This window comes from Pongo abelii, chromosome 21 (assembly GCF_028885655.2).
Source record: "Pongo abelii isolate AG06213 chromosome 21, NHGRI_mPonAbe1-v2.0_pri, whole genome shotgun sequence".
Taxonomy (NCBI): domain Eukaryota; kingdom Metazoa; phylum Chordata; class Mammalia; order Primates; family Hominidae; genus Pongo; species Pongo abelii.
The window spans coordinates 21,176,967-21,198,881 of NC_072006.2; the positions used below are offsets into that span (position 1 = coordinate 21,176,967).

General features: G+C 45.5%; 1 protein-coding gene across 15 annotated transcripts in view; it reads left to right on the top strand.

The window, feature by feature from the left end:
* LOC112130364 (uncharacterized) overlaps positions 1–21,915 on the top strand; it is a 152,751-nt gene that overhangs the window by 49,045 nt on the left and 81,791 nt on the right. For 4 of the 15 annotated variants that reach the window (XM_054541675.2, XM_063720701.1, XM_063720702.1 and 1 more), the window contains 2 exons: positions 17,165–17,262; positions 18,291–18,368. The gene's annotated coding sequence lies outside the window, so the exon portion shown is untranslated. Of the gene's footprint in view, positions 1–11,084; positions 12,711–12,761; positions 13,016–14,367; positions 14,699–17,164; positions 17,263–18,290; positions 18,369–21,915 lie in introns of those variants that run through there. The other 11 variants (XM_054541676.2, XM_063720700.1, XM_063720696.1 and 8 more) reach the window with 7 other exon arrangements.

Consider the following 21,915-nt stretch of genomic DNA (forward strand, 5'->3'; position numbering starts at 1 on the left):
CAGTAAAAGACCACATTAAACCACTGATCAAAGTGTTCTTTAAAAGAAGTTTTGTTCCAGTGTATTGGTATTTAGTGCATTTTTGCCCAGACTCCAACAGCATCAACAGAGACCACTTTAGCTGGCTGGGTAAGTTCTCACTCTCTGGCAAGAAATAGCCTATCCAACCAGGGGAAATTTGCCAGTCCAACAGTATTCAAGGGCTCCCTTTCTTGGCTGGAGGTCTTGGGGAGTCCTAAATAATACGTGCCATTGGCCTTTTATCAGCTACAGTAGAAATGGATCTGGTTGGATTTTCTTTACAATGATGGTTAACAGACCCTCCTTTATGGGGATCCTGAATCATTGGTATAGTGCCAACCCTATATTTGTTTCAACTGAATTAAGGTATCTGATGGTTGGAGGCAAAACCTTTGCCCAGCCATGCAAAATATTAGATTTTAAGAGTGCTCACAGTTGTGTCTAGTGCTATTTTTCCTTTCAATCAAACCTGCCACTTGAGGATTACATAGTAAATAGAATCCCCAGTCTATATCCTTTTCATGTGCCCAACCTTGGACATCATGTTCAGTGAAATGTGTGCCTCAGTCACCATCAATGTGTTGAGGCTATCCATATATGACACCAAGTTGCTTCAAGCCCTTGATGGTTGCTGTCTGGTTTGCCTTTTGCAAGTGAAGGCCTGAAATAGTATCCACATATTTTAGTGCATACTTTTGTCTCAAGTTTACTGGCAGGGATTCGATGTAGTCTCTTTACCAGCTTATCAGAGGGGTAGCTGTCTTATGAATGAGTCCCTATGTATGTGGTATGTGGTGAGGGCTCAGGTGAGAGCAAACTAAGCAGACTGTTATTGCCACCACTAAATCTGCATAATGGAGGGCAATCATCCTCCCTTCGCTATTTGCCAGCCCACTCGTGCACTGTGATGCTCACTATGTTTATGTACCCAATCAGCTAGCTCAGATGACTGCGAGGAAGCCAATGTTCTGATTTTTGCTAGGGTATCTGCATCCACATTACCAGGAAGGAAGTCTGACCAGTGTGCTGAAACACAGTACATGATTAGGCTCACAGTGGGTCCTTGTAGCCTCTCCCAAATGTCGTTTCACATGGCAGCTGGCCATAAGGGTTTTTAAAGCACATAGCAACCATCTCAGGACCATTGGGAAGCCAAGTTGTAAGACCCCTAAGACCCTATAGTTCTCTGTACGGACAGGCCCACCTGGATAGGCCATAACTCATGGATACCAACCAATTATGCAGCTTGAAGCTCTGACCATTGACGGCTTTGTTGCATTCCCTCCTCAATCCAGATAGCATCTGTCTAGTTGTATAGCTATAGCCATTCACACGCATGTTACTGTGTGTGGCTTGATCTGAATACCAATCATTTTCAAGAATGGGGCCATGCCTTCATGTACATTGGAAGCATCTCCTGTGGGGGATCCGCAGGGGCAGCCCTTGTCTCATAGTTCAGTGGCCCTAACATAGCAGGCAGTTCATTCCCCAAGGGACTCATGGAGAGGACACTATGTCACTGCAGATCTGCATGCCATTTTTGTACAGTGGAGGCTTGAGCAATGGCTAATTCAGGCCTGGCAAACAAGCCTTTCATCCAGCCATTCATAGGGAGACCTGTTCCTGCTGTTGCTGGCAAAGCAGCAAATGGGTTCCATTTGCTGCAAGCCTTGTATACCTGTTCAATCAAAACAGTGGATTTCACCACTCTTCCACAAACATCCTAGGGGAACTGTTTTTTTTTTTTATTCTGGACTTGCCAGAGGGCCCAAGTGTTCCCCTCAGGACTTATGGTCACATCCAAAGACATTGCTACTGTTGAAGGGACTCTGGGCTGGCCAAATAATATAGCACACTGTGGGGAAGAAAGGTGTACAGATTTTCATTTTACTTTCCCTCTTAACATAGCTTTTACTACCCAAATCCATAGGCATAATTCTCCAACAGATGTTTGTAAAGTGTGCCTTAAGAGGACATTTATATCCAAGATGTTTTCTGGACTAGATGAGATACAGTAAAGCAAGCAGGAGGTTCTAACCAGAACCAAGGAGGAAAGAAGTTTGTTTAACACAGATTGTTCATCCCCCATAGCCGTCTATAGCTCCCCACTTATCAGGATGTCTTTCTGCATTTCCATGAATTAAGGTGCATTTGACACCTGTGCCTACCACTGCTAAGGTCCTCTGCTTGTTTTCTGGACTTAAATGAATTGTGAACTCCACATGGACCTCTGGTCACTTCGATTGCTCATACATGAAGGCAACCTCGGCCTTAACCCTATTCTCTAGGCTGGGAAGGACGCCACTCATTGAACACAGATTGGAGTTCTTTTCTGCAAAGTTTTTTCTATCTTCTACTCTTCTGCTGGGGCAATAGGCAGCGCACTAGGCAGGGCATTAGCAGAAGTCAACTCCTTCCAAATGCCCACAAATATGGCCTTTTCTTTGTCTACCCCAGCTGAGATTAGATTATACATTAGTTTTTCTAGTAACCCTAACTGAGTCTTTATACCTGAAAGACTTGGCATGTCCTTGTTTTCCTTTTCCTTTGGTAACCAGTCAGACCTTACTTCTTCCCTCTTCACTTTCTCCAAGATTAGCTACAGTTCTCCCACATTACACACATCTTTTCCCATGAGGGAACTCAAGATGTATATGAGGGCACCATGCCAATCCCGAGGGACATTTTGTTAACTACTGATTTTTCATGACCATGGTAAACACAGCCTTATCTGATCCTTCAAATTATTGGATATATATGGCTTGCCACATACCCAACTCGCTTAAATTGATGTATGTTTCCTCCAGCGATGGCCATGCCAGGGTCTGACCTGAGAAGTCTTCATTTGGCCCGGCCTCGCTCATGGCCATGATAATCCAGTCCATAACACGACTGGACTATGATTGCCCTGAACAGTTCTAGCTTTGTGCAAACACTGTCTCAAAGCAGGATGGGTGGTTATTTGTTCATTGTTTTAGCTTCACTGTCAGCTAGGGAGATGCCATTTCTATCAGAGTCCTAGTCACACAACCATGTGGCTAACCTTTCTCTCAGCAACTATTTAAGTATTTTTGCTATGTCTAATAGTTCTACTAAGGTGTACTCTCAGACAGTTCAGGTTTATTGCAAAGACTGTCCATTATTGCCCAGCTCCATGTGTTGGGCTTTTGCTTTCTGCTGTATGAGTGGATTGCTCTAAAATGCGGAAGGTAATCCTACACCTCTTCTGTGATAAACTCTGTCTTCACCTGACTCACTAGTTGCTTTCTGATGATTCCAGACCTTCGCATCCCAGTCAGGTTTAGCAAGGCAGTCCTCCACTTTCAGCTGGTGCAACTTCCACCCTCCCAGCTGCACAAATGGCGGCTAGAGCTTCCAACTGTGCCTCCCGTGTTTTGAACTCATCCCCCAAGGTAGTCACTAACACAGACATGGATGTCCTCATACTCATGCTTAACAGTAATTTTTCTTGTAGCCAGATGACCCTGGTAATGGAATGTGGTGATGGCAGCTGGGCTGTTAAGCAGGGTGATGAGTGGCAGAATTAGCAGGGCTCTGGCTCCCAGGCTGGTCCCTCCTGCTAGCATGGAGCTTTTTCCAGGCTGTGGGCTGAATGTGGTAGGTGGGGCTTCCTTTCTTCCCCAGACTAGCCCAGCAATTCCCCAGGAAGCCAGGCCTCTGCGGCTAATTCTGTCTTGCACCTCAACACGGCAGGAAACAGACCCAAAGCAGGCAGTAACTTGCCTAGATCCCCAGGAGAGAGACGAACTCCTCCTCCCACCTGGAGGCCCTGTCCCAGCTACCTTCACCCCATACCCCAGCACCACTACTGACCAGGGTTCCATCTTCTGGACTCTATGGGCATCTCCATTCTGGGCTCAGCCGTGGTGGAAGTAAGATGTGGTGCCTTGGGAGACCTGGTTGAGCAGGTCTCTGTTTCCTCATCTGGAAAATGTACAAATAACCTGTTGTGCAGGCCTTATAGGGTCCTGATGAGGTTCAAGGGAGAAAGGGAATTTGAGGGTCCTTGCATCTGGCTCTTGTTGATCAATATAATGGTGAGAACAATGGTGATAGTCACATTCAACTGAGTCCTCAGGAGGCCCTGAGGTAGGCGTGGTTTCCACTGCCCTTTCCTGATGAGAAAGCAGCCTCTGGGAGGACCGGCTTCATGCCCAGATGGCAAAGCAGTGAGTGCTGGAGCTGGGAGTGAGTCTAGAATCAGGACTCACTGGAGGTAGTGGGGGTATTGCATCAGCTGACCAAGGCCAGTTAACCAGGGTTTGAGGTTAGTGTGGCTGGGGTGCAAAATGGTTGATGGAGGATAATCTCATTGACCTTGCCCCTGACCCTCACAGTAGGGGACCTCCAAGTTGGTCACCCTGGAGAGGAACCCAGCAAATCTGGGGCAGCAGCAGGTGAGTGTGCCTGTGGTGGGGAGGGGCTGCAGGGAGTCAGAGGACAGGGACTGTCCCTCCCAGCTGGAGGCCTCTACATCAAGCAAGCAGGGGAACTTTCTCCCACAGCTCTTCCCTCCTATGACCACAGTGCCTGAAATACCTCCAGTAGAGAGACCAGAAAAAGGGCCTGGGAGACCTTGGCTCACTGTGGATTTTGGGAAGGGTGAAGCAGGGGACCACATGATCTTATTACTTGCTAATATCCCACCAGAAAAAAAAAAAAAAACAACTGGGGATGCTCGCTGGCTTTGGACGCCAGCTAGGGGAAAAAGAAGGTGAGAATTGGGGGAAGACAGCTGGGGGTCCTTAGTTACTCCAAGTGAAAGACCTGGGTAAGGGGATACAGAAGACAGGAGTGGTGAGATTTCACGGGACAGACCTTGGACAGGCACCTAAAAGTGGGTGCTCATCATCTCTAGCACCCTGATGGCCCAGGCTGTGTGCTGTCTCTGGGCACGTTCCTCACTGATGCTGGACACTGCCATGAAGGACTGTATGGATGGGAGTGAGCCCGGGGCAGGCAGGTCAGGGACCAGGATCCTGAGGCCTGGGAGGAGAGAGCCGAGGATTGAGCCCTTGGATCTCAGCACTCAGCAGACCTCCTCTCATGAGAGCCTCACAGCTGCCCCTGTGAGCTGGGGTGTCAGGCCTATGTCACCTATGAGTGGTGGAGGTTCCATAGCAGCTGCCAGCCTCTGCTTCCTGAGTAGTGATGCTTCAGGGCTGTCTGACTGCAAAGTTGTGTGAGGTTTGGGCTGAGCTGAACTTAGCCTGTCCCTCAGGTGGTGCCCATGAGAGGAGAGGGAAATTGCACCCATGAAAGATCAGACAGGTCCTAAATGGCTGAGCACTTTCTCTTTATGCAAGGCCTCAGTTTCCCTGTCTGTCATGAGAGAGGGTTGAGGCAGAAGGTTCCTAAGCCTCAGTGCCCATGCTGTCTCCTCTGGAGCCCAGAGCCTAACACAGGTCTCAGTTCTGCTTGGTGCACAACCCCTGACCCTCATAGCCTTGGCGGTAGCACAGCATGAGGGCAGGTGAGGAGTGGGGCTAACCATGGGCCGGAGCGCCTTTCTGATGAACCTTGGCTGTCTGCCTTCCAGGGATATTAGGCCAGCACTCAAAAGAGGAAGATGAGCAATTGGGGCCCTCACTTTGGGGGATGTTGGGAATGTGGAAGTCAGAGACCCTCCTAGGCAGGATGCCCCCTGGCTCCACCCTCTGCCTCTTAGATTTATTGGGAGGGTTTGATGCACAGAGAAGGAAGAAACCCATCCCAGTGGAAGGTGGGGGTAGAGGACTGCAATCAATGACAAATTCCTAGAGGAGGGGCTGTTTATATCCAACTCTGAAAACAGGTTGAAGCTGACTGGCATTGAAGAAGAGGGGGCCCCTTAAGAGAAAAGCCCTAGAGACCAGCCCCTGCTCCTCCCACCCCAACAAGTCCCCTTCAGCATCTTCCATCCAGGCCCTGTCAGCATCCTGTCCTTCCCTCTGGGTCCAGGAAATCAAAGTCCTCCAAGAAATGCAGCTGCTTCTGTAACAAGAGAAAACTGTCATCTTCAGACTGAGGAGGAATTTGGGGTTTGGTTCAGGTCCATTGAAAAGCACAGTTGGAATAAAACTTGGGGGTAGCAGATATTCAGAGGGTAGGAGGAGACTCTCTCTTATGGCCAGCTTCAGACAGCCTGTGGCCATGGCTCCCTGGTCAGCAGGAGACCATGTTGCATGGGGACCCCTGGGCAGGCACTGGGAGGGAGGCCTGAGGTGTGGCTCCTGCAGCGTCATAGTTACTGCTCTTTCCTGCAGTGACAACCTGTCCTGCCCACTGAGCCTCCATCCCAGTAGGCCAGCAACACCCTCAAGGCTAAGAAGATGAGGCCATGAAGAATCTCAGGGCCAATGAGTGCCCACGTGGTAGGTGCAGAGTGCCTCAGGGCTCAGTGAAGTTTGGGCTGAGCAGGGGCTCTGGGCTTCCAACTCCACTGTGACTAGCACTGTGATTGGGGCAGCCTCACTGCTCAGGAACTTGGGGCACCATTGTCACAAATATAAAACACTCTTCCAATCTTTTTCTTTTTTATCTTCCTCTGTAATCACTGCTCTGTTAGTGTTTTTATTCAAATTAATAAACATATGTTATACAGTGTATATCATTGTTCCTCATGATTTCTACACCATACTGTATGATTCCAGTCATATGAGGTACTTATGGTAGTTCCATTCATAGAAACACAAGGTAGAAGAGTGGTTCCCAGGGGCTATAGGGAGGGTAACAGGGAGGTATTGTTTAATGGGCACAGTTTTGGTTTTGCAGAATGAAAAATATAACATTTCCTATGAATGTGGATGATGGTTGCAAAACAATGTAAATGTACTTAATTCTTTTGAACTGCACACTTAAAAATTGTTAAAATGGTTAATTTTATATATATTTTACCACAATATAAAAATACTTAAAAAATAAACAGACTATAGCTATATGCAACAGCATGAATGAATATCACAAATATAATGTCTCATAAAAGAAAGTTGATGTAAAAGTATACATACTATATAATTTCATTCATATTAAATCCAAAAATCAAACAAAACTGAGGTTCTGGCTTCTACTCATTGTGGAGTAGCTTGGTGAACTAACACTCTTACAAATAACAAACATGAAACCAGGATAAAAATACTATATATTATTATAGAAATCCATCTACATATAATATAAACATGATATATGTGTGAATAAGAACTAAATGAGGATTTCACCTGTGCCCACTGTAGGGGAGATAGGTAATAAAGTTTCAGTTCAGCCCAGTAACACCTTAAAAAAAAAAAAAAAACACTCTTCAAATAAACACAACCAAATCCAGAGTCTCTATAAATATCCTTTTTAGTTTGTAGTACACAGTTTTGCAATTAATGAGACCTGTGAAGAAACATGAAAACGTAATCCATACAGAAGATAAAATGCTGGCAGTAGAAGCTACCCCAATATATCCAAGATATTGTAATCAGAAGACAGGGATTTAAAGGCAGCTATTATATATGCGTTCATGGGGATAAAGGAAAATAGTCGCATTACAAATGAACAGATGTGAAACTTCAGCAGAGAAATGGAAATTATGTATATAAAAAAGAACCACATAGAAAGATAAGGAGATGAAAAAATATTTTGAGCTTATCCACAGATTAGAAACAGAAGACACAGCAATAGAAATGATTCAATCTGAAGAAAAGAATTTAAAGAAAATAGAGCCTTAGAGACCTGTGGGATAATTGAGTCTGAGAAAGAGGAGAGAGACAGACAAATCAAATGAGGTTCAAAATAAATCACCAACTGGTAAGTGAATACTTTCAAAAAATTTTCCAAGACCTTAATTTTTATATGCAAAAGGTCAATATACTTTTGCATATACAAAAACTCCCCCAAAATAAATACATAAACAATATACAAATACAAAAACAATATACAAAAACTCCCCCAAAATAAATACAAATAAATACAAATAAAATCATACCAAGGCCACATTGTGACTGTGGAAACTGGCAAGGCAGGGCTTTCAATTGACTTGTTATGATTTCTAATATTTACTATTTATAATAATGGAAAGCAGAGTTTTTTTTTTCTTGGAGAGTCTGACAGGCATAGATGACTGACAGGTATTAAAGGCAGATGACTTTTCAGCCTTCTCTTACATTTTCAATTTCTTACCTTGGAAATTATTTGTTTCTTCAAAATCCTGCAGTAAAATTAATGCTCCAGAAAATGTCCCAGGGAGAGTCTGCTCTGGTGCATCCACCCTGCACGGAGCTGAGGCTGCACCTACACTAGTTTCAGAAGTGTGTAGTTGTGGAGTACTTAGAGTTAATCTGAAAAAGTAAATGGAAAAATGGATTCAGATAATTATCACTGTTAAGTTCCACCAGCAAAGTATTGAAAGTGGTTATAAAGGGATATTTAAAAAGCAAAATTAAAAGATTTTCTAAGGGAGCCCTATTCACAGCAGAAATGCAGACACTGAACATGACCTCACCAAACAAACTTCCCTTATGTGTTGGGAGGGACCAACGGGCCTTCTGGTCTTGCTGGCCTGCGTTAATTATGGCAGAGAAGTCCATACTAGTGAAACGGGAAAAGTTCACTTGTCCCTTTTGCAGGGCGTGCGATGGGGGTGTGACTTGCTTCTTCAGTGCCCTGCTGCTCAGACCTCTAGGGGAGCATACAGAGGGGCAGGCTATGGGGCTCTGACCCCATGGCAGTGATCTAGGGGTGAATGTTTACAGCTGAAGCCCCACTGGATGTGTGTTACAACTCTTAGTTTAGCTGTCCGTAGGCGACTTGTGTTAGCTCAATTAGACCCCTGCTTTATTGGAAGGACGGAGGGCTCTATGTATCCTGGGGTTCTTGCCTTGGTGTACTGGAAGAATTGGATCACATGTGGGCTTGGAGAATAAGCGCGAGGTTTTATTGAGTGGAAGTAGCTCTCAGCAGATGGGGGAGGCAGAAGGGAGATGGTTTCCCCCCTGGAATTGGGCGCCCGGGGGGCCTGGGTCTCTGGCCAAACCACCTCCTTCTCCCGGTGGATAGCCTGCTGGACTGCTGGAGTCTATCCTGTGCTCTTCCACAATACTCCCCTCCATGCCCAGAGGACGTCCAGCCACCTGTGTGTCTGCCTGTTAGGGCCTCAGGGATTTTATAGGCACAAGATGGGGGCGTGGCAGGCCACGGTGGTCTTGGGAAATGCAACATTTGGGCAAGAAAACAAAAATGCCTGTCCACCTAGGTCCGTGGGGGTGGAGCCCTAGCCAGGGACCATGCCCTCCTCTAACTCATACTTCCCTTCCCCCTTCCGTATCATTTAAAGGGACCACGCTCTTCCCTTCCCAGCAGTTCCCTTCCTTATCACTAGGACCCCAAGACCTGGGAACCAGCCTGGGTGGGGGTCAGTGGTGGATGTGGCCCCAAAAGCAGTTTAGGGGGTCCCTTCCTTGTGGCTGTTTCTTGACTGGATGGAGCAGTGTTCAGGCCTTTCCCCGGTGACGTTTTCTCCTAATAACGTCACAGGCCTTTCTCATGTGACTTTATTACAGCGGCTGGAGCGTCCCTGTGAGAGGCCTGACCCACGTGTGGGGGGTGCAGCCAGACCGGGGTGCTCCTGGGGTGCAGAGGATTCGTGGCAGCACGGAGAGTCCGAGGGAAAGGTGACTTTGGAAAGGCAAGTTCCAGGTTACTAGGACCGTGTATATTCACTTCTGGCAGTGAAATGACGGTTTCAGACACTACGAGGGAACTTCCCGAGTAGGATACAAAGAAAACCTGCAGCTGCCAGGTCCACGGGCTGATAGCCCCACCTCTACGGAGGAGGCTACACAGCGCATGCCCGAAGGGCGGGACAAGGTGGGGGGTGCTGAGGGGAGGGGTGGGGCAGACGAAAGGGGCCGTGTGCGCCTACCTACTGGAGGATCAACGTTACCATGGCAACCCTAAGGAGACTGTGAGAGTCTCTGGGGTCCTTGCCGGCCTGCAGAAAATCAAGCTTTGAGCGGGAAGCTTCGAGGAGACACAGTGTCACAATTACAAGGTGAGACCAGATGCCCTGGCCCCGCCGTCTCCTCGCAGGCAGGAGAGGTTTGGGAACACCCACGCTTCCCTCAGCAAGGCAGAACTGCACTGGACGCATGGAAGCGTGATTTGGAAAGCGGGACCTTCGTATGGAATGTTGGAAGTTGTAGTATCTGTTCCACTCCCAGCCTGTTGGTCCTAGGGCTGCGGACTATAATCCCAGCACGCATTGGGTTTGGGTAAGCGACTGAAGCATCCAGGTGAAGAACTGGCATTGCTTCTACCTGTGGAGAGAGGACACCTGTAGGCTGCACGATTGACTGTGAATTTAGGAGGAGGATTAAAAGTTACCTGGCAAACAGTAGGCATCCTACAAATACTGATTTTTTCCCCCTCTTTAAAAAGTTTGATCTCTTGTTAGATGGTGTTGAATAATACAGAAATGGCAGGTATGAATGTGATTGGTGCTTAAATGCACACAGTTCCCCATACCACAAGAGGAAACACAACCACAGCCTGATCATTAGGACCAACAGCAAAATAAGTTTGCCTTTAATCTATTCACTCCATATCTAAACTTTGATCAAGCCCATGGACATACCTGAAGACATGGGGTTTCTTTCTTCTGGGCACCATCATCCTTTGATCAGTGTCTGCTCTGTGAAACAGGATTCCCCCTAACTCACCAACCAGCAGATGGGAAGTAGTAATCTACCCGTGGACACTTCCTGCTTGCAGCCCACTGCTCTCTCAGGTTACCACTTTCAGATGTTGCAAGGATGGGGTACTCCCTTGCCTCTGAAAGCGAATGGCGGGTGGGGGGTGTGGTTCAGCACTCAGAGCTTCATTTCAATGTGGCAGCCACTGACCATTGGGACCACTGAGCCCCTGGAATATGGCTGGTCTGTATTGAGATGTGCTGGAAGTTTAAAATACAGAGTTTTATGGTTTTTCTTTATGTGTGTGTGTGTGTGTGTGTGTTTAAAAATGGCTTTTATTTGTATGTCATTGCACATTCCTAATACAGTGATTTCTTGAAATCACAGTATTTTGTAAACATAAGATTTATACTTTAACCATACCCAAAGTCTATTTTTATTTCTTGACAGAATTGCTTTTCTTCCAAAAATTAGTCAAGTGCAATTTTGCCCAATATTTAATGCGCACTAGAATTAAAGCCTATGAAACTAAGTAGTAGTAGCAGATGCAATTATCAAACCTTCCGTTTGAACATATTCACTTTCAAATTTAACTTCTTATTTCACCCCATTTAACAACATTACTTTCTTTGAAAATTACCCAGTTAAGCAAAGAAATTTCAAATTTCTTTGAAAATTATCCATAATATGGTACAGGCCACTAGCATTAACTAGGCAGTTGCCAAGATATCAAGATGCCTGCAATCTAACGAGATCGAGAAATCTACAGATGCCCACAGCAAACCCAGCAAACTTCCAGGTTTGCTCGTGTTTCAGCGGAAAGCTTTGCAACAGTTCCTCTTATCTCATTGTTTGCTTTCTGTATAGGCTGGGGCTTTCTTTAGCGATGCACACAATTTTGCAGTACTGTAAGAGTATCAGGAAAATGTCCTAATCTGGCTTGCCCGGCCTCTCACCTCTGTGGTGCTCTGCATCATGGTGCTTTGTCACCTTGTATTGCCAAATAAGACTGCCCACTCAGAGCACTAGGCAGCGCAAGAAGGCCAGCACGGCCCCCGAGGAGCGAGATTCCAGGAGGCTGAAGTCTCCAAGGGTGAGGAGTAAGGGGAACGGGGGTCTGTGGCCATGAAAGATGCTGAGTTTGCAGCTGTTGCTGCCCGATGATGGCATTCAAACAGGTGCCATGGTAACCTGTTTGGCACGTTCGACAGCCTGGGCCATCTGTCGTTGATGTTCCCATCCCAGAAATGGGATGACTTTTGCACAAATCGTATTCAATCTCTTGGCGATTAGAGTCCGTTTATGCATTTCAATGTTTAATCCAAGCCGGGCGCGGTGGCTCACGCCTGTAATCCCAGCACTTTGGGAGGCCGAGGCGGGTGGATTACCTGATGTCGGCAGTTCGAGAAAAGCCTGGACAACATGGTGAAATACCGTCTCTACTAAAATTATAAAAGTTAGCCCGGCGTGGTGGCGGGCGCCTGTAATTCCAGCTACTCAGGAGGCTGAGGCAGGAGAATCACTTGAACCTGGGAGGTGGAGGTTGCAGTGAGCCGAGATCGCACCATTTTACCCCAGCTGGGTGACAAGAGTGAAACTCCATCTAAAAAAAAAAAAAATCCCTCCAACATCAGTGTTTAATCCATATGACATTTTATAATACATCACATAGCGCCTCTGCATTTGACTTTTCACTTGCCAGTTTCTCACATTTTAAGGATGTGATACCGTGCTTGCAGGAACGGGAATTCCCCTTTAATCCGGTCCAGGGACCCCGGGACAGTGAACTTGAAGGGCTGGTCTGCAGCCTGGTGCCGCATCGGGTGCCAGATCTGCGGAAACATCGCTCTGGCGGCTGCCGGGGCTCTGTTCCCGGGCAGCTCAATTCTGCGGTCAATTTCCAACTTTAGTCCCGCCGAGGAAAATTAAGCACGGAAGCCGGGCAGAAGCGGGTAGCGCAGGGGGTGTGCTCGGCTTGGCGCACCTGCCACTCGGCCCCGCGGCTGTTCCTGCTCGGTAGGTACGGGCTCCCTTCCTCAGGGCCACATCGCTGGGCGCCCCAGGCCCATCTGCTCCAAGAACCTGCGCGGCGACGCCGGGCGCCGGGGGGACTGTGCCCTGGGGCTGCGCTCCAACCCGCGGAGCTCAGCCGCCGGGGCGGGAAGATGGGGACGCGGTGACTCCAACTGCACTCCCTTCGGCGATCCGCCTGTGTGGCGCCAGTCCTTGGCAAACCCTGGCCCGCTGCGTTTCTTCGCTTTTCTGGTCCGCCTCCTCTCCGGGATTTCCCCGCGGCTGCGGCGGCGGCTGCGGCGGGCGAAGTGAGTGCGGGTGGCGCCGCGGCCCCGGCTAACCCCACACAAGCAAACCCAACGCTTTCGGGGCGACTCCCCCAAGGCCCGGTTGCGCCTTCGGCCTGGTGCTCGCGGGCTCCCAGGACAGGGCAGGGAGCGAGGTTGAGGCTGCGGCGGAGGCTCCCGGCGGGTTAGCGAGGGATGACAAGGCGGGGAACGCGCAGAGGGTGTGCCGGGGGGCGACTCCGCACGCCTGGTGCGACCAGCACTTGGTGTTCTCAGCGGTTGTATAAGCCCTCCTGGCCCGACGGGGCTACTCCGCGGAGGGCTGTCCCGCAGCTGCCCGCCTGGGACGCATCAGGGCGCCACGCATCGCTACCACTCGCCCCGCACCGCTCCCACTCTCTCCGCACTGTCGGCCTGGCAGCTCCGGACCCTTCTTCCGATCCGCTTCTTCCTCCGTCTTTCTTTCTTTCCTTCCCTTCCTGCGTCTCTCCGCTAAGGGCGCTCCAGCCTGCCGCTAAGTTCTCTCACTACCCGAGGGACGACATTCAGGAGACTGTGGGGGAAACGGCAGCAGTGCGCTCCACCGCTTGGCCTTCCTCCCCGGCGGGCAGACTCCGCCGGCGAGTCCGCAGTCGTCAGGGCGGCAGGGCCAGCTAGGGGTTTGGGCGCCGCGGCAGGGCGGAGGACGGGGCTGGTGGCTCCAGTCCAGCCGGCCGTGAGAGGGTTGGGGTGGCGCTGTCGGCGGCCTCCGGGACGCGGGGCACAGGGTCCCTGCCGCCGCCGCTGCTACTCTGGCGCTGGTTCCATTAACACGCGGCTTCACACTCCGGAGCTAAAGGGCGCCGGCCCTGCCCAGCCCTGCGCGGGGGGTGAGCGAGCGCGGAGCCGGAGCGGGACGTGGGCCCCGGGCTGTTGGGCAAAATACAGAGAGTTTTGAAGATTTAGTACCAAAAATTAATTTTTAAATAATGTTATATTGATCACATACTAAAATGTTAATATTCTTGATATATTGGGTTAGGTAAATTTTTACAATTAGTGTTACTGGTTTCTTTGATGTGGCTATTAGAAACTTTAAGGTGACACACTTAGCTCAATTTTATGTTTATCGGACATTGCTGCCCGAGAGGACTGACTTCCTTTTCAAAGCTCAGGCTGCCTTTTCAAAACACCAGAGGCCAGGAAAGTTATGAAATCTGAAAATTTGAAATAATAATTATTACATTGTTTCAATTTGTGAATAATATGTGTATGTATATACGTATAATTCATAAATGGATATAATGTTATATACAAGGTTAAATACAAATGCCCTCTGGGCAGGTCATGTCCCAGTTCTGGGAGGAAGCCCCGCCTGCCATGGGCTGCAGCCCAGAGCCTCATTTAGGTCCGATTCAGCCCCTTGTCTGAGCGCATCTTCCGCATCTCCTGTAGCTCAAGGGGAGGGTGCGGGGCTTCTAGCCCTATTCAATCAGGAGCGCGGAAGTGGGAATTATCCAGTCAGGAGCGCAGCTGGAGAGGAGGGTGTGGCTTCCACCGTCTGGCGGGGCCTTTGTCTCCGGTCTGGCCGCCCGGCTCCCATTCCGCCTCATTGTTCTCTCCTTGGCTCAGGAGGCACTGGGTGGCTCTGCCACAGCCTCTGCCGCCCTGTGACCTTGGAGATCCTTAAGCAGGATGCCAGAACGTTCCGGAAGCCAGGAAATAGTGAGCCCAGGGGCTGGGAGTCTCCACACGGGGTTGGGGGCTGGCTGCTGTCGGCGGGAAACGGCTGTGGTGGGACTCGAGCTCCTGGAAGTCAGCTCCGGAGTCTGTGGACTGAGTCCCTGCTGGCTCAGCTGGGCCGTCAGAACCCTCCGGCTGCAGGGCGGGACTGGAGCAACAACTGCGACCCTGGGCGTCCTGTCCGGTCCCGGTTTTGTGTGATGATCTGGAGCCCTCTCTGGGCTGCTCTAGGAGGGCGGGAGGGTCACCAGGGGAGACCCCGACTCGGCGTGTGCGGTTCCTGTGTGGAAGGAGCTGTGGTTGGTGGGGTCCCAGCTCTTCTTGTTCTGTTAAAAATTAAACTGAGGCTCTGTTAAAGAGTTTATTTGAGCAAACAGCGGGTCATGAATTGTAGAGCCCTCGGCCATGGTTTGTGGTTTTGGGGTTCTCTGGAGGGGCTTGAAGGAAAGGCTTTTATAAGGTTCATTCAGTAATTCATTGGGTGCAGTTATGTATTCGCCTTATTTGGACTATCCAGGTGGAAATTTCCTGGGTGTGTAATCAGAAGTTAATTGATAGTTTGTGGGTAGTTAAACCTGAATTTTCTTTTAAGTTAGTAACTTACAAGAAAATACATTAGCGTTAGGTTTGGTTTTCTTAGGTAGAAACCCAGGGCACTACAGCCACTTCAGTCTAACTCACTCCTATTTAATTATTTTAATACTCCACAGTGGGGAAATGTTTTCCTTTGCATTTTCCATATGTTTGGCAAACAGGATCTCCAATCCACCACCCTGTTCGCTCAGCCCAACTGTTCTAGGGCTGGCAGTAAAATCCTAAATTTCCAGTTTCCTCCCCATACTCCCAAATGTCAACTTGAAAGATAAGGTAAAATAGTTTCACAGAAGCAAGAAGGAAGTAGCATTGAAAATAATTAAATGTTTAGTTTCGTATTCCATTTGTTAAAAATTATTTACTTTTTTCTTTCTCTGTGTATGTGTACTAAGTTTCTGAGGTCTGTTTATTTCTTTTGGGTGATTTCAAATGAAGTTTTAGCGGTTTTAAGAATGCTACTACAGAAAAGAAATAAGAAAATATTTTCCATTATTGTAGAAAATGTATACATTTCCAGAAAAAAAAGTCTAGTAGATAAATTGATAAAGCACAAAGATTCACTAAAACATCAATTCCTCTTTCTTCGCAAGGTGAGGGATTTGTTTCTAATGACAGTAGTAGTTTTTAGTTTGTTTTCTTTTTGTTTTTGTTTTCTGTACTTTGAAGATTAATGCTAAATTCTATAGGACAACCTTGACAACACCTAGAAATACTCAAATGTGACTATCTGCTTACTGAATAATGTATTATAAAAATAATAATTAAATGGAATTCTTTTGCCTGAAAGAAATAGACATGTGCCTCTTTACATAAGGGTACCAATCTCATTGATAAGGCTTCCTCATGAGCTCATCAATTCTAGTTACCTCCTAGAAGTGCCCCATTTTTTTTTTTTTTTTTTTTTTTTTGAGATGGAGTCTCACTCTGTCGCCCAGGCTGGAGTGCAGTGGCGTGATCTCAGCTCACTGCAACCTCTGCCTCCCATGTTCAAGCGATTCTCCTTCCTCAGCCTCTTGAGTAGCTGGGATTACAGGTGCCCACAACCATGCCCCGCTAATTTTTGTACTTTTGGTAGAGATGAGGTTTCACCTTGTTGGCCAGGCTGGTCTCGCACTCCTGACCTCATGTGATCCACACACCTCAGCCTCCCAAAGTGCTGGCATTACAGGCGTGAGCCACTGCATTCAGCCAAAGTGCCTCCTCTTAATATCATCACATTGGGGTTAGGATTTGATCATATGAATTTCGGGGGATATATAAACATTCACTCTATAACACTGTCTAATAGTTCTCTATGATATCTTGACTATAGACATTTGTCTTCTCTTTGAGTTTTTAGAAGTAGTTTTTCTAAAACTCATCAATAAAAACAAACAATTGTGAATTTCATGGAACTTAAGACACTAGATCTATTTAGGAAAACTTGCATCATGGTGATGTTCAGTTCTCTTTCTAAGAACATGTACCATCTTTCCATTTATTTCATTATACTTTGATGTCTTTTAATGTATGCTTTTTCTTATGTAATCATTTTATATCGTTAGAGATATTTTGGGACTTCAAAAAATTAGTTTTAATGGGTTATGTTAACTTTAAAAATTTAACTTCAAGGTCTTGGTAGCAATTGAAAATGCACTGAGATTTGTATATTGAGTTTGGATCATAAAATCTTATTACAAATATTACATATAAGGAAAATACAGATATTTGCACAGTCAACTGTGCACTGTAAATGGTGCATCCACATAATGAAAACCAGGCAAAGACTTGGAAAACGTCTTCACACCACACACCCTGCTTGAAATAATTTTGTTGTTCTTGTTGTTGAGATGGAGTCTTGCTCTTGTTGTCCAGGCTGGAGTGCAATGGCACGATCTCGGCTCACTGCAACCTCTACCTCCCGGGTTCAAGTGATTCTCCTGCCTCAGCCTCCCGAGTAACTGGGATTACAGGTGAATGCCAACACACCCCACTAATTTTTGTATGTTTAGTAGAGACAGGGTTTCCCCATGTTGGCCAGGCTGGTCTCAAACTCTTGACTTCAGGTGATCCGCCTGCCTTGCCCTTCCAAAGTGCTGGGATTACAGGTGTGAGCCACCTCACCTGACCTTGAAATCAGTTTTCAAGGTTGAGTTGTCCAATTTCTCTGCAGATAGAGTCAGCATTGTTAATTGTAAAATGCTTTGCTTGCTTTTCTTCATACATTTATGACCTGTGTATGCATCTCTATGTTAATATGCTTTATTTTTACATGTGTTTATGAAAATGTTATTCTGTATGTGATATTCCTTTTTGCACAGTTGTTAATCTTTCATGGAATGGTCATTTATTTGCTTTTTAATTTAATATATTTTATTTTTTAGGGCGGTTTTAGGTTTACAAAAAGTTTGATCAGATAAATTATTACCCATATACTTGTCTTTAACTCATAATTTCCCCTGTTTTTAATGTCTTACATTTGTATAGTGCATTTATTACAATTGATGAACCAATATATTACGTTTGATGGGGTTGAGAATTGATGAAGCAATAGATTGTTAACTAAAGTTCATACTTTACATTAGGGTTCACTCTTTGTGAAAAATTTCATCATAGTTACATGGGTTTTGAAAAATTCATGTGTCATATATCCATCATAGTGTCATACAGATGAGGTTTACTGCCCTGAAAATCCCATGTTCTACGCACTCATCACTATTTCCCTTTCCTTATTCTTTTTCTCGAAATTTCTGACAACCATTGATCTTTTTACTGTCTCCATAGTTTTACCTTTTTCAGAATGTTATTTTTTAGCTTTCCCAGAAAATCATTTTTTATGTAGCCCTATTAGACTGGTTTTTTTTTCTTAACAATATGCATTTAAGGTCTCTTCATGTCTTTTTGTGGCTTGATAGTGCAGTTTCTGGATAATATTTTATTTTATGGGTGTTCAACAGTTCACTCATTCACCTATTAAAAGGTATATCTTGATTGCTTCTAGTTTTTGGCAATTATTAACAAGATTGCTATCAATGTCCCCGTGAAGACTTGTGTGGACATCAGTTTTTAACTCATTTAGGTAAGTACCCAGACATGCAATTGCTAAATTGAATGTTTATCTTTGTAAGAGCATGTCAGACTGTCTTCCAAAGTGGCTTTTTATCTTTCTTTCATAGGAAAAATACATGAGACTTCCTGTTGCTTTGCATTTTCTCCAGCATTTTTGGTGTTAGTGTTTTGGGTTTTAGCCACCCTACTAGGTATATGGTGGTACCTCACTGTTTTAATTTACAACTCCCCAATGACATGATGTTGAGCTTGTCATATGCTTATTGCTTTCTATCTTGCATGAGGTGTCTCTCCAGATATTTTGACCATATTATAATTGGTTGATTGTTTTCTTTCTGAGTTTTAATAGTTCTTTGTATATTTTGACTACCAATTCTTTATCAAGTGTGTTTTTTGAAAAATATCTTGTTCCAGTCTGCAGTTGTCTTTTCATTCTCTTAACAGTACCTTTGGCAAAACAAAATTAATTCCAATAAAGCCCAATTTATTAGTTTTCTTTTTCACAAATCATGCATTTGGCATTGCATCTAAAACCTTATGGCCACACCCTAGGTGGTTTGTGTTATCGTCTAGAAGTTTCAAACTGTGGATTTTATGTTTAGATTTATGATAATTTTGAGCTAATTTTGTGAAAGTTGCAAGGTCTATGTCTCCTTTATTTTTTGTTATATGGATGTTCAGATGTCAAGCAATAATTGTTGAAAGAATTATATTTTTTCCATTGAATTTCCTCTGTTCCTTTTTCGAAGATCAGTTAACTGTATTTATGTGCATTTATTTCTGGGTTTTCTGTTCTATGGTGTATTTTTGTATTCTTTTTCAAATAAAACACTGTCTTGATTACTCTAGCTGTATTAAGTCTTGAAGTGAGGTAGTGTGAATACTGTCAATTTCTTCTTCACTATTCATTGACAGTTCTGGAGCTTTTGCATTTCTGTTACCAGTTGAGGGTAGTTGTCCAGCTTCTTGGCATTTTGAACAAAGAATTGGACAAAATGCACATACAAAGCAAGGCAGCAAAAGCAGAGATTTATTATAAACGAAAGTATACTCCAGAGGGTGGGCGTGGGCTTGAAAAAATGGCTCGAGTGTCAGTTACAGAATTTTCTGGGGTTTAAATACCCTCTAGAGGTATCCCATTGGTTCACTCTATGCAAATGAAGTAGTGACCCATGACCAGTCTGATTGGTTGTGGGAGGGGAACAGTAGGCCCGCGACCAGTCTGATTGACTGTGGGAAGGAACCAAATGGGGGTACTTTCATTTTTCAACTGCCATGCAGAAGGAGGGGTTGAAAAGAGAGTGGCCTCTCCTATCCAAATTAGCACGAATCAACCTTAGGTTCCCTGTCTCCAGACACTATTCTCCTGCCTCATTTCTATATAACCTTTAGAATCAGTTTTTTGTATAAGTTGTTAGGATTTTTGTTGGGATTGTGTTGAATCTGTAATTCAAATCCAGGAGACCTAACCTTAAAACAATATTGAGGCCTCCTATCCATGACATAAAATGTATTTCCATTTATTTAGACCTTCTTTGATTCTTTTAATTAGAAATGTATAATTTTTGTCAAAAGGTCTTTGTTATATTTCTACACAGGAGTTTGTTTCTCTCTGTTTTTCTCAGTGTCATAGTAGTGTTGTGTTTTTCATTTCATATCTACTTGTTCTTTGCTGATATACAGGAAAACGTTTGACTTTTCTATATCAACCACATATTCTACAACCTGATTATTATTATCTCTTAGTAGTTCCAGGAGTTCTTTGTTTGGTCATTTGGGATTTTTTTTACATAGACAATTATGTCATATGCAAACTAAAACAGTTTTATTTCTTCTTTCACAATATCAATGTCTTTTTTTCTCTTTTCTTGCCTTATGTTTTTTTCTGCAACTATTAATAGAATTAATTTAATAGAATTAAATGATTTATGTTGTTTAGCTTTTTGTTGTAATGGATTACATTAACTGCCTTTCCTACCTGTAACAATTTTCACTTGATTGTAATGTATAATTTTTTTTTTTTTTTTTTTTGAGATAGGGTCTTGCTCTGTGACCAAGGTTGGAGTGCAGTGGTGTCACCTATTATAGTTCTTTTTATACATTTTTAGATTAGATTCGGTTTCCTACTATGTGGGATATGATAAGGTTTCTCTTCAAATAGCCTGATCAGTCCTTTATTCTTTAATTCACAGTACCACCCCCTTCCCTTTCCTTCTCTTTTCTTTCCTTTCTGCTTTTGCTACATGCCCAGGCATGTCACAGTACCAGGCGTTATCAGTCCAGCTCACATTCCTTTCCTTATTTGGGAAGAAGACTAGCTCTCTAGCTCATCGCAGACACCCCTTCCCCCTCTCCCCTCTCTCCCTTATGTGCCCACCTTATCTAAAGAAAGTTCAAATGTTTAGTCAACCAGGTCTAGTTTAGATTGTGTGGCCTGACTCCAGCCAATGGGGAAAGGGCACAGGGGCAGGATTTGTGTCAGGGATAAAAACTTTCATCCTCTTTTGTCCTTGGCGACTGGTCAAGGAGAAGCACCCCTCTGCACAGAAGTAAATTTGCTTTGCTGAGAAATCCTTTGAGTGCTCGTTTTCCTTAAGACTCCAAGCTTTAGTTCCAACAATTCTTGATGCCCAACGTGAAGTGAGCATTCTCCTTTGGGAGGGGGCCTTTGGTCACCCCACCCACGGGGAGACACATCCCACTGTCTAGTCATGGTGGCCACGGGGTGGGGGATCAGGACCCACCCATTGTGACAAATAAATCCAGGTTCTCAGCAACGTGGGGAGGAGAGGCTTGCAAGACCGCGGCGATCAGGGGACCAGGTAACTCTTGTGAACAGACCAAGGTAGGAAACCTCGCAAGAGTGACAAAGTATTTCCTTGGTGGTCAGGACAACATTTTGGAGGTTGAGAGTGTGTGTGAATGGTGCTAAGCATTATTGTGTGTAGAGAGTGAGTCTTCTCTGTGGTCTTATGCTGCCACATATTGGCTTGGGGCAGGAACAGTCAGAGTGGACAAAGTGAAAGAAGGGTACAAGGAACCTCCAGTAGGTGGAGCTACAGGATAGGCAAGAAACCCCTCTGGGAGGGACTGAGCCTTCACACAGCCACTGGAAAGGGGAGAGTGAGGCACCTCTAATAGGAGAGGTTGGAATCACCTCTTAAAGCCTCAGTGAGCCTCTGGGACGAGGAGGAAAGAGGAGGGTAAGACACCTCTAGTGGGAGAGGTTGGAACACCCATAACCTCTGAGACGGGAAACGTTTCAAGTAAGACAGGAAAGATAAAGAGTCGAGAGAGATGAAATTCCTTCTGATGGTCTCTTGGGGCTTATGTTAAAATATTGGAAAGATAATGAAAGAACTAAACATAAACAGAAGCAGCAGATGATAAAATATTGTTGTTTTATTTGGGTTTGACAACCCATCCTTAAACCTTCACTTTTCTGGCCAAAATTTGGGTCTAATGAGGAGTGGATTTATCAGCTTTTAATCAAACATGTTAATGATAGGAGCCCTGTCTCCCAGGAGGAGATAGATTATGCTCTTTGTTGGAAACAG